The sequence below is a fragment of the Bubalus kerabau genome, chromosome 2 (genome assembly GCF_029407905.1).
Source record: "Bubalus kerabau isolate K-KA32 ecotype Philippines breed swamp buffalo chromosome 2, PCC_UOA_SB_1v2, whole genome shotgun sequence".
In the NCBI taxonomy this organism is placed as follows: Eukaryota; Metazoa; Chordata; class Mammalia; order Artiodactyla; family Bovidae; genus Bubalus; species Bubalus kerabau.
In genome coordinates, this window is record NC_073625.1 from 2,367,817 (window position 1) to 2,381,754 (window position 13,938).

At 37.8% G+C, this 13,938-nt stretch overlaps 1 long non-coding RNA gene across 1 annotated transcript; it reads left to right on the forward strand.

Moving 5' to 3' along the window:
* The first annotated feature begins 6,632 nt into the window (after window positions 1-6,632).
* Window positions 6,633-13,214, forward strand: LOC129644572 (uncharacterized). The gene is made up of 3 exons (XR_008710832.1): window positions 6,633-6,908; window positions 10,964-11,080; window positions 12,879-13,214. It is a non-coding gene; the product is annotated as an uncharacterized LOC129644572 (long non-coding RNA).
* The last annotated feature ends 724 nt before the right edge of the window (window positions 13,215-13,938 follow it).

Sequence of the window (13,938 nt, forward strand, 5' to 3'; positions counted from 1 at the left end):
CCCCACCCGGTCTCGTCTTTCAAGTAGAACTGACTTTGTGTTGAGGCAATTAAAGCTTTGCCTCTGATAAGAAGCTAGGAAAAAGGCTGAGACCAGCGATAAGCAACCCGAGCTACAGGAGTGTCCCAGGACGCTGCTGTCTGCAGAGGGAAGTCAGTGTCAGAAAGAGCCCTTGAAGAGCGTGGCTGGTTCAGAAGGATGCAGATGGGAGTTCAGTGGTCCAGGTCCACTCAGGCTGCAAGCTCCCATCCCTACGATGACATGTCTTTTGCCTCGGTTTCCACACCCACCAAGTGCAGGGATTGAATCCTACAGCCCTTGAAGCCTCATGCTCTGAGTCCATAAACCCTGAGCAGTGAGTATACCATGTTTAATCCAGGTGCTTTCTCATTGAGAGACCGCAGCACTCTGAGTACCATTAATTAGAGATTTAATTAATAGCACTCGTTTTTCCTAGAATGATATTTTGGTAAAAACAAATGCATTGTTGATTTTTCTCTCATCTCAGTTACCCAAAGCTAAGAAATTAAGAGCTGCTAATGCCTCGTCTTCACCATCTGGGTTTTCTGGGACAGTGCCAACTTTATGGATTATATTGAATCACTCACTCCCATCATGATTTGAAATTTCTAGCATTTTGTCATCCAAGCAATATCTCCCCGATTGCCATTTGCTGTCTAATGTGGCACAACATAACTGTCAGAGATGCTTTCAGCTTTTTGCCTTGCAAAATGTGTTCCTGGTACCTGTATCAATGAGGACGTTCTGTCCACAGGGGTGACAGAAATCAAAATACATGGGAGCAACACATAATTAATTCCCACAGGAACGTGAAAAATGCAACACAGTGATTATTTCTGCTCAACACTGAATAAAATAGATGTGACCAAACTGCTCCTTTGAACTCTCCAATGTACAGGTCCTAGGAAGTGTAATATTTTGTTTCCAAGTGATTGGATCAATTGTCCCTACTTGTTTTGTTTGTTTGTTTGTTGTTGTTTTAACTTTATTGGAGTATAGCTGATTTACAATGTTGTGCTAGTTTCAGGTGTACAGCAAACTGAATCACTTATACACACGCATACACCCACTCTCCCTGCTTAGTTTCCCATTAAGCCATTATAGAGTAGAGTTCCCTGAGTTATGCAGTACATTCTCATTAGTCATCTATCTTATACGTGAGTATCAGTAATGTATAGATGTCAATCCCAATCTTTTAATTTATCCTCTTTTCCCTCTTGGTTTCCATACATTTGTTCACAATTTCTTTGGTCTCTACTTCTGTTTTGCAAATAAGATCATATACACTGAAATATGAATGGATAAAGAAGATGTGATACATATATACAATGGAATATCACTCACCCATGAAAAGGGAAAAAGTGGATCGTTTGTAGAGACGTGGATGGACCTAGAGACTGTCATATAGGGTGAAGTAAGTCAGAAAGAGAAACACTGTCATATGATATATAAATATCATGTATTAACACATAGATATGGAGTCTAGAAAAGTGGGACGGATGAACCTATTCATAGGGCAGGGATAGAGATGCAGATATAAGGGATGGATGTGTGGTTGTGGTGAGAAGGGTGGGAAGGGAAGCGTGGGACAAAGAGAGAGAGAGGACTTGACATACATATGCTGCCATGTATAAAACAGATCGCTAGTGGGAAGCTGCTGTAGAGTTCAGGGCACTCGGCTCACTGCTGTGTGATGACCTACAGGGATGTGGGTGACAGGGAAGCCCACAAGGGTGAGGATGTATATCTGCGTGGGGCTGATTCACTTTGTTGTACAGCAGAAGCTAACACCACATTGCAAAACAATTATACTCCAATTAAAAAAAAAAAAAAGTGTTGACACTTCCCATCACTGCTGATTGAGCTACATCCTTATTTGTCTCTGAATTTCTGCTGTGCCCTTTTCCAGATGAAAAGTTAAAATCCCCTTCTTGTGGCCCATCTTTACACGATCTCCCATAACAGAACTGGGTGGTTCCTTAGTCATCCAGAGACATTCATTTTGCCAATCAGTTTTGTTATTTGTATTAGTTTCCAGGAACCACAGTAACCAATTTCCACAAACGGGGTGACTTACAACAGGCAAGAGGACGGAAGTCCAGAATCAAGGGATGAGCAGGGCCGCACTCTGAAGACTGCTTTCCTGCTTCTGGGGACTCTGCTGCCCCTTGGCGTGCAGCAGGATTGGAGCGCCACTCACATCACCGCTTCCATCTTCCCTCTGGGGCTCTCCCCCGGGTGCTGCTGGTCGCAATACTCCTTACTGGATTTAGGGCCCATGCAAATAACCCAGGATGGTATCCCTAGATATTTAACATACTTACAGCTGGAATGACCCTTTCTTTTTCCCCAAATAATATCAATTCACAGGTTCCAGAAAATGGTGGGCAGATCTTTTGAAGGAATACCAATCAACCCACTATACACCTCTCAGGGGGTGAGAGGGTTTCCCAGAGGAACTGGACTTGGCGTGATACACTTTGTCATTGTACGTGCATCCTTCTTCCTCACAGCGCGTGCGAGCATGTGCACCACAGAGCCCAGGCTCCTTGGATTCACTGCTCCTTCTTGACCAAAGTACAAGCCATCATGCCAAATACCCTTCTAGCTATTGGTTAGGTTTTGCTGACTTAACACATGTATTAATATATATGCTATATATATTAATTATAATCATATACTTTTATATAATATATATTTATAATAATATATACAATATGTAATTGTAAATATAATTATAAGTAATATATAGGTATATTATATATAAAATATATAATGTATAGTATATATAATCTATGTATTATATATAATTAATATGCTATATATAATTATATAGGCATATAATATATCAATATATAATATTTATTTTATTTATTATAATAAATTTATTATAAAATAATATTAAAATATTTAATATGTAATGTTTATAATAAATCTATAATATGTTTATTATAATGTAATATTAATATATAAATATAAATATTCATATATGTATATACATTTTATATTTATATATAAATATACTATATATAATTATATATAATTATATATAGTATATACTAATAATATATAGTATATTTATATACATATTTACATATAATATATGTATTATTATATAATTATAATTAACATATAGGTATATTATACATTAATAATATATTAATATATAATATTTATTTATTATAATACATTTACTATAAGATAATACTAAAATAATACTTAATATGTAACATTTATTTGTTATAATAAATTTATAATATATATTAATATATAAATATATATTTAATATTAATATTATATTATATATAATATTTATGTACATATTTTTATATATTAATATATATAATTGATATATTATATAATCACATTTAATTATAGGTATATTATATATTAATAATATATGAATATATAATATTAATATATAAATTGACATATAATTCATATAATATATGCAATTATAGGTATATTATATATTTTATATATTTATTTATATTATATATAATATGTATTTAATATATATTAATAATAATATAATATATTAATTAATATATGAATAATATTATATAATTGTCTCCCACATTGCTGGCAGATACTTTAACCTCTGAGCCACCAGGGAAGCCCCATATAATATATAATATATATAAATTATATATAAATAATGTATATATTATATAATTATATAATATATATAACTACAAATATTATATATAAATACATATAATATTGTATATAATATACATATTATAATTATAGGTATATTATATATAATATATATATAATTATAGGTATATTATATATAATATATAAACATATGTATTTTTATAGGTATGTTATATATAGGTATATTATATGTAATATAGGTATATAATATAATGTATATATTATATATAGGTATATATTACCTATAATATACCTATAATTATATATGTATATAATATATATATACCTATAATGATATATACTATATATAATAAAATATATAATATAATATACCTATACTAACCCTAATCCTAGCCCTATAACTATATATAATGTATTATGTATATTATATATAATATCATACATATAATATACCTATAATATATATGTATATAATATATGTATACCTACAATGATATATCTATATATATAATATAATATACTTATACTAACCCTAATCCTAACCCTATAACTATATATAATATATTATGTATATTATATATAATATCATATATATTTATATATAATATTTGTAATTATATTATATAATATATATTATTTTTATATACAATATATTATATATATTGTAATTATAATTAATATATAGGGATATATATGGTAATAACATATTAATATATTATTACCAAACCATACATACTGGCTTCTTCAAGTTTGTATTCCAGCTCATCCATGTCTGCACAATTTATACATGTTAGAAGCTCAACAGGAAGCAGACACAAGTGATGTTAATTTTCTTTAGGGATCAAATAATAAGAAGTCATATCTCAAAATACCTTCTGAATTTCTGGCTCCCAATATACAGAACTATGATAACTGATGTATGAGGGGATAAAATCTGAAGGCATTTTTCTTTAAGCTGGTTACCAGTACGAATTTTGTCTTGTAAGTTTTCAGAAAGTTATTTTTAGATCAGGAGAAGAAAAAATATAGTTCCATATGTAATCTCTGATCTTCTTTAACACAATCAATGACTCACCTCTCTTCCTATTTTCACTGTTGCCTTGAGACAGAGGCTTGTGCTGGAATCAAACCATGACTGAGGGCCACCAGCGGGGCCCGTGACACTGAGTGGCACAGCTGAGGGTCAGAGGGGTTTGTAGGGTCTGATATTGTCACCTGTCTTGGGATTTTATGACTTGAGTTATGGTTGATTATGACTTAGGATACTCAGAGTCATGGGAAGATAGGGTCATCATGGGGTCACACAAATCTGAATGGGCTCCAGCTGGTAGAGCTGGCATACATTTCTAATGCAATTCATTTTAGCAGCAGAATCTTGAATGAACACAAAAGCAATTATATCACTCATCTGGCTTAAACAGGTCTAATCTACTTCCCTGTGTATAATATATCCAGTGGTGTACTGGAGCTGGCTCCTACCAGCTCATAAGTTTCCAGGAAATTTGTGAGCCAGTTAAATAAACTATATTAAAGATCAATTTATATACACTTGCAATAAATTATATTAAAAACAAAGGTAACTGGCGTTTGGGGTTAGTAGATGCAAACTATTACATATAGAATGGATAAATGATAGGATCCTACTGTATACCATAGGATACCATTTGATATCCTGGAATAAGCCATAGTGAAAAAGATGTACTTCTGTGTATAACTGAGTCACTTTTCTGTACGGCAGAAATTAACACAACATTGTAAATCAACTATACTTCAATAAAAAAATAATTTTAAGCCAAAGGTAATAAATACTTAAAACTGATCATTTCCTGACCATCTTATTACAACTTACTAGTTTATCAGTGTTAAGATATCATCTCTAAAGGCCCAGAGTTTATTTGATTTCACAACTATGACTTCATATCACTTTTCACAGGGAGACAGAAACCAGTTCCCACCAGTATGCCAAAGGCAGTCTTAGAAATCCGTAAATACATGAATCTGCAAGAGATATATAGAATTGATCGGTACTTTTCCCTTTCAAAGTACTGTTGAAGTTTTCCTCTGTTCCTAATTTAGAAGCTTCGGCTTTCTGTTACCATATTTTGGAGAAACAAACGGAGGGTGAGGAAGAGCACAAAGCAGATGAAGGAAGGATGTGGGACAGAAGAGCTTCCTCTGTGGATGACAGTTCACACCCCCTCCCCCAGCCCTTCGGAGAAGCTGCATTCTCACCCTATTTGTGAAGCATGCGCGTTGCTTCTCATTTTTCTTTGGCAAGAAAATTAAAACTGTGAAGCTCTATTCCTAACATATTAGCTTAGCTATTATTTTAAACATGTCAAATACAATCCGTTTCCGCCTGAGGGAAATCACTTTACTTCTTTGGAGCAAGCTATGCTATTCTAAGAGCAGTCTATCTGTACTAAACCATCCAAGATGGAGTAGCCTGCTAACCAGGATCCTCCTTGCGTGTGTGCGTGCTCAGTCGCATCCAGTTACATGGCAGATAGAAGCACCAAGGGCCTTTCTCATTATTGCAGTTACACTGTTATCAAGCTAAGCTGAGCAAGATCTTCAGTATCTAGTAGAATGGATACTATTGGCTGCACATTCCAAACCCTTTACCCAGCTCTTTCTTGCAGATCAAGTCATGCTTATGTTTGGGGTATTCCCTTTCCTCCACCAGGTAATGTGCTTAGAAAAATGACCCAACTTCTACACAGAGGTAAATCTTTTCTATCAGTGTTTTTTATTAAAGTACAGTTGACCTACAATATTATGTTAGGTTCTATTGTACAGGAAAGGGATTCAGGTATATATATATATATTCTTTTTTATATTCTTTTCCATTATGACTTATCGTAGGATGTTTAATCCAGCTTTCTGTGCTATGCAGTAGGACCTTGTTTTCATCTATTCTGCGTATGAAAGCTTACATCTGCTGACCCTAACCTCCTATTCCAGCCCTCTCCCAAGCCTCTGCCCCTTGGCAACCACCAATCTCTTCTCTAGATCTGTGATCTCAGAGGTAAATCTTAATTCCTCCAACTCTAGCATGGTCATCCTACTCCCCTTGCTAATGACTGGTTAGGGACTAGATATGTGACTCTCTTATGACCAAAAGAGGTCTGCTGAGGACATCTGGGAGGATTTCCTCGTGGATTAAAGAAACACACCTGGAAAGATGGTCCCTCTACTCCCTAGGCACTCCCACTTCTTCATGAAGGACTTCACACTCAGCAGCTATCTTGTCACCGTGCGATGAGGTGAGAAGGCTATGCTGATACACTGATCATCTTTGATACTTCATTTTCCAACCCAGGGCTTCTCATTGTTTAAATAATAAACATTAGTGCTCATGCCAGTAGCTCTCAATGTACACACCATAAGCATGAGCTGCACCTGGGAGATTTCTAGAAATCCAGAATTTTAGGCACTTCAGTTGACCTTTGAACATCACATGGGTTAGGAGTGCTGACCCTAGGTAGCCAAATATTCACATATAATTTATAGTCAACCCTCCATATACAAGACTCCTCTGTATCCGAGGGCCCTGAGTCTGCAGACTCCACCAGCTGTGGGTCCTGTGTGGTATTGTTCACTGTTATTCCTGTTTAGTGGCTCAGTTGTGTCTGACTCTTTGCAATCCCATGGACTGTAGCCCATCAGGCTCCTCTGTCCATGGGGTTTTCCAGGCAAGAATACTGAAATGGGTTGCCATTTCCTCCTCCAGGGGATCTTCCCAACCCAGGGATCAAACCCACATCTCCTTCATTGGCAGGTAGGTTCTTTGCCACTGAGTCACCTGGGAAGCCCGTATGGTAATGTAGTATTTCCTATTGAAACCAAGGCGTGTATAAGTGGACCCACACAGCTCGAACCTGTGAAGGGCCAACTCTACTGCAGACTCACTAAATTAGAGCCTCTGGGAAGGGACCCAGCAGTCTATGATTTAACAGCCCTCCAAGTGATTCTGATTCATGCTCAAGTTTGATAACAATGGGTTCAAATAATGTAATAACATCTGGACACAGGGCTTGGAATTTGATTGGCAATTGAGGATTCCTAGATCATTTTCAAATACAGACATTGTGATATGCTTATCAGGTGACCTAGCGGAAGTCCTCAAATGGAAGCTAATGTTTGGTGACCATGAGCAATCACTTAGCACTTTCTGGGTCAGCTAAATTTATTATAAAATGGTGATTGCATTTCACAATCCATGTAGGGAAGCTGTTAGCACTCCATGATAGAGACAAACCATATATTTACCAACCAGCCCACTGGAAGCTTTTATGGTTTCCCTCTTGGCTGCACAATAAAATGTTCTATTCCATCTACTATGATTTTCTAAACAAACAATTATATGGTGAAGGGTGATAATTACTAAAATATTCTTCCCTTTTATTAGGAGGAAGGTAAAGTGAAAGGCTGACATGAATTTTCGGTGAAATTTTGAGGCACAGAAGAAAATGTATGAAACTCCCATAATTAAAATGCTAAGCTTAAAAAGATAAGCTTTCAGAGCATAGGATATAAACTGCAGCTTTATGCTTGACCACAAGTACTCTATTGAGATAACCTGGAATCCTGTCCCTTTGATTATAAAGAAGTGAATGTAATACAGACCAACACCACAAACTAATAAATCTCATCTGTGCGTGATGATCACAATGAAGAATAATAACAACACCTTCAGATGCTAGTTAAGCTCATTTCCCATTCTTTGATGATTTTTAATTATATTCAGCTGTAGTGTGAATTTATAACCAAACATTTAGTTACACAAAATAGCAAAGATCAAAGTAATCAATAAGTGAGGAAGTACATGTGATTCACCAAATTGTGCAGGTTGGTAATTTGAGGTCTACCAGGATGAATGTACCAAGGAGCCTGCAACAGAGCTGTGCTCAACTTCAACAAAATGTGACTTTTGCAGCAGCTACTTCAGAATTATTCCATTTACAATAATATATGATATGGCTGTCATATAGGCTACATTGCAGGATCTACATTTTCTCCTCCAGATTGTCTTTCCTACTCAATGTGGTTTCTAAGTTTAGCTTAACACTCCACTCACTTCGACTTGGCCGGGGAAGAAGAGGCAGTCAGTGCCAGGTTTACAATTATTGGCTTCAGAGCTGGTTTGCCCGTGTTTCCTGCCTCACGGGGTAACACGACCTCATATGTAAAGCGCTTGGGCATAGCTGGCCCAAGACAAGTGCTCAATTCATATTAACTCTAAACACTCTCCTTGTAAGAGTGTACAGACATCACCAGGAGAGATTTTTCAAACTGCAATATATTCTAAATTAAAACCTTATTCCTTAAGAATTTTGAGAAGTACCTTTGGGACATGGCTTCCCTTTACCCCGCCATCAACACCCCAGCACACACGCACACACTGCTCCCTACTTGAAGGCCATTGTTATACTGAACCTGTTAGGGCTCAGAGTGTTTTAATTCACAGGAAAGAATATGAATTTGGTTTAAACTTTCTTTTTCTCCCCTGACTATGTGGTTTATTTGACAAACAAACAAAAAACTCTACAGTGAATGCACTTAAATTAGAAACAACATCAAATGTTAACAGGTTCCATCCAATTTCTGTCTATTACTTAATTACAGAAAGCTATGAAAATTACTTGGCCTCTCCTGTAATCAGCTTTTTCATCTTAACATGAGGGATCATCCCCCATCATCACTGGATTATTGTAAATGCTAAATAAGATAATCTCAATCAAAACCATTTTGTTAGCCATAAAGAAATGTATATATATATATATATATATATATACACACACACACACACATGTATATACCTATATACACACACATATATACATAGGTACACATATACATATATGTATATATATATATATATATGTATTGGGCTTTCCTGGTGGCTCAGTGGTAAAGAATTTGCCTGCCAATGCAGAAGATGTGGGTTTGATTCTTGGGTCAGGAAGATCCCCTGGAGAAGGAAATGGCAACCTACTCCCGTATTCTTGCCTGGAAAATCTCATGGACAGAGGAGCCTGGCTATAGTCCATAGGGTCTCAAGAGTCAGACATGACTTAGCAACTAAATAACAACAACAAATATGTGTGTGTGTGTGTATCTTGGGGATATGATTTTGCTTTATATACCATTTATCCTCAGTACTCAGAAGGGTCTAAAATAAAATTTTACTGTATAAATGAATTTTATTAAACCACAGTCTGGCCTTTGAACTATTCTAGGACTTTTTATTTGTTTTGTTTTATTTAGGTACAGAAATGCCTTCGCAGAACTTTTGTCTTCTGTACTTCTTCTTTGGAACATACTCCTAAAAGCCGTGTCACCAAGGTGGATGGTGTTATCTTTACGACTCTTACCTGATATTGTCAACTTATCATCTAAAACCGTTGGGGACCATTTATAGCAACTCCAGGAATATGTGTTCATGGCTGCTTCTCTTGTCAACAGTGGATGACTTTTATCATTTTGCTAATAAAATAGATGGAGTGAGGGTAACCAAGCCTGGGAGAATAATTTCCAAGGAGACTCCTAGTGCATTTGGGATGGATTATTTACCCTTGGAATTGGTCTGGCACATTCAAAATGCATTGGTATTTTGTTGGTAGATTTGGTTGCTTTTGGCCATTTAAAACTTGAATTCCTTTTATTGCTAAGAAGCCTAGACATGTATCAGGAGAGTCCACGGATCTACATGGAACACACAGACGCTGGATTGTAAAGATAAACATTAAATAAACTGAAGTGGGAGCATGAGATGGAAGTACATATTTATTTCCAAAGGCTGCCATAGGAGTTACCACAACCAGTGGCTTGTACCAATAGAAATTTATTCTCGCACAATGCTGGGTGTCACAAGTGTGAAATTGAGGCACAGCAGAACCACATTCTCTCTGAAGCCTCTAGAGGTGGAAGCTCCCTTAGCTCTCCAGCCTCTGGTGGCGTCAGGAATTCCCCGCCTGTGGCTGCGTTACTCCGAGCCCATCTCCTTCTGCAAGCGGCCCCCTCTGCCGCACCCACCTGTCTCTCCTCTCCACGTTTCTTTTAGGGGCCTGTCATTGGGCAATCCAGGGTGGTCTTATCTCAAGAGTCCTACTTACGTTTTCAAAGACCCCTTTTGAATCAAGGTCACGTTCACAGGCTCTGAGGACATGGACGTACTCACTGAGGGACACTATTCAACTGACCACAAAGGACATCAATGATCAAGGAGACCAAGAAAGGAATCCCACATGGACACGCACGTGAGAACTCAGACCCATGAATGTAAGCAATCATTAATGCCCATTTTTCTCTGTTACAGTAACTAGTGTGGTTTCTGTCTCCACAACCGGTCAGTGACTGAACCAGCAACGAGTAGGTCTTCTTCCCCTCAGCTCTGCTGAGGTGTAAGTTCACACGACGTCATTTGCCAATTGAGGTGAGTGACGAGGCTCTGTGATGCCTGCATGCTCTGTGAAATGCTCACGGCAGGCCAGTCAGCACATCTGCACCTCATGCAGCTGCGCTGGTGTGTGTGTGCATGCCTGTGTGTGTGTGTGTATGTGTGTGTGTGTGTATGTGTATGGATTTGCTACATCTACTTTTAGAAAATTTCATATACATTACAGTACTGTTAACTCTGGTCACCATTAGTTCCCTAGAACTCCCTAGAACTCTTGTATTATAACAGAAAGTTTGTAGCCTTTGACCAACATCTCCCCATTTCCCCAACACCCCAGCCCCCAACAAGCACCAATCTACCAGTTTCAGTGATTTTTATCTTTTTCAGATTCCACATACAAGTGAAATTGTACAGTACTTGTCTTTCTCTGATTTTTTTCACATAGCTTAATGCTGTTAAGTTTCATTCATGGTGTCACAGGAATTTCCTTTTTGTGGCTGAATAATATTCCATTACATGTGTACATGTGTGCATATGTATGTGTGTATATATGTACAGACACACATCTGTCTATATGTGTATATGTGTGTGTGTGTGTATATGCACACACCACACACATATCACACTTTCCTTACCCCCTCATTTGCGGATGGATAATTGAATTGGTTCCATGTCTTGGCTATGTGAACTACGCTGCAGTGAACATGGAGAGGCACAGAGTTCCCATCGAGATGACTATTGCATCTCCTTTGAATGCATGCCCAGAAGCGGGATTGCTGGGCCACACGATAGTTCTACTTTTAATTTTCTGAGGAAACACGAAACTGTTTTCCACAGTGGCTACACCAGTTTACATGTCCACCGACTGTACCAGAATTCTTTTTTCACATCCTTGCCAACACTGGTTACCTCTTGTCTTTCTGAGAACAGCCATCCTGACAGGTGTGAGGTGATAGCTCCTTGTCTACTTGATTGGCACTTTTCTGATGATTAGAGATGCTTAGCACCTTTTTCTGTACTCGATGGCCATTTATATGTTTTGCATCAAAATGTCTATTCAGGTCCTTTGCCAATTTTTAAATCAGATTATTTGTTCTTTTCTGCTGTTGAGTTGCTTGAGTTCCTTATATGTTTTGGATATTACCCCCTATACCTTGAACCTATTTGTTCAATAAAGATGAATGGAGGCTTTTTTCATATCCGTAACAACACAGTCACTATGTATACAATGAGGAAAATAGTGGCTCACGAATCTGAAAGCCTCCTGGAGGCCGGCTGGAGGAGTGGGTGAAGCGCAGGTGGGCTCTCTTGCACAATGTCAACGGTGAAGCGTCCCATGTCCTCTCGCAGCACATCGATGACCTCCTTTCCTCTACTTCAAAACTGCTTCAAAAAACTCTGTTTTCTCAACGTACTGACTAACATACGCTGCTGCTGCTGCTGCTGCTAAGTCACTAAGTCATGTCCGACTCTGTGCGACCCCACAGACAGCAGCCCACTAGGCTCCTCTGTTCCTGGGATTCTCCAGGCAAGAACACTGGGGTGGATTGCCATTTCCTTCTCCAATGCACGAAAGTGAAAAGTAAAAGTGAAGTCGCTCATTTGTGCCCGACTCTTAGCGACCCCATGGACTTCAGCCTACCAGGCTCCTCCATCCATGGGATTTTCCAGGCAAGAGTACTGGAGTGGGGGGCCATTGCCTTCTCCAACATATGCTATTAACCACATTTGTACTCTGATCTTTACCTGTGTTTCTTTAGTTGACACTTAAACCCTTTATTTTAACCTGAAGGTTTAATTTGTTAGCTCATTTATCACTTTTTTTTCTTACTAGGTGAAAACCAATTCTACTAAGTGTCCACAGAGACCTCTGGAGGACCGGCTTTGCAAACCTCCAGCTCTACAGTCAGACTCGTCCCAAGATCTCTGAAGGAAGCCACCATCCATCACCGTATGGAAACTGGTGCTTCCGAGAGAAACCTCGCCTTCACACTGCTGCCTCCCAGAGGCCACGGACTCCTGCTGGGGGATAAACTAACATGGTGTCAGTGATCTCAAATCCAAGTTGGGCACATTTCAAAAATTCTCATTTATCAAAGTTAACGTTGGAATGAAGTCACACAGATAATTTGCTTTCACCTACTTAAAGATCAAGAGGATTGCTTTGCTTCATAACAACTAGATTCAAATAAATAAAAGATGTTATTTATGTATTTACTTATTCATTTATTTATTTATTTACATTTTGACCATGCCACATGGCATGTGGGATCTTAGTTCCCTGACCATGGATTGAAACTGGCTACAGATTGTGAAACACGCAGTCTTCTGTGTGTGGACGACCAGGGAATTCCCAAGGATATCTTTTAGTTAAGCAAACAGTGAAAACAAGAGAAGAAGCAGTGCTTCCAGAACGGCAGAACAAGGGTCTCAGTGAAAACTCTCCTCGGTAAAACAGAAATTTAACTGAGGCAGAAAGAGTTGTTTTAATCCTTTGAAGTCTATAGAAAGTGTCCTGTGAGAATACATCAAGTAGAGAAACATTCATTCATGAAAATCTACTAAATCTTGGCAAGAATAAGAAGTCTCTGACTCATTCTCTCACCTGCCCTCCTTCCCCAGCTCTGTGAACAAGCCTGTCTGCCAGGCGGTTTACTCCAGGTCGAAACAGCCGAAGCCAAGTCACCGAGCAGACAAACAAGCAAGCAAATAAAACAACAGTTCCTGGGGTGGGGGTGGGGGGGAATCAGTATCCAGAGCTGCAACAGTGTAGCATCTAAAATGTTCAGTTTTCAACCAAAAATTATGAGACGTGAAGAAAAAAAAAAGGGAAACTGTGACCCATCCACAGGGGAAAAAAGCAACAAGATCTGCCTCTGAGGAGGCCCAGAGGG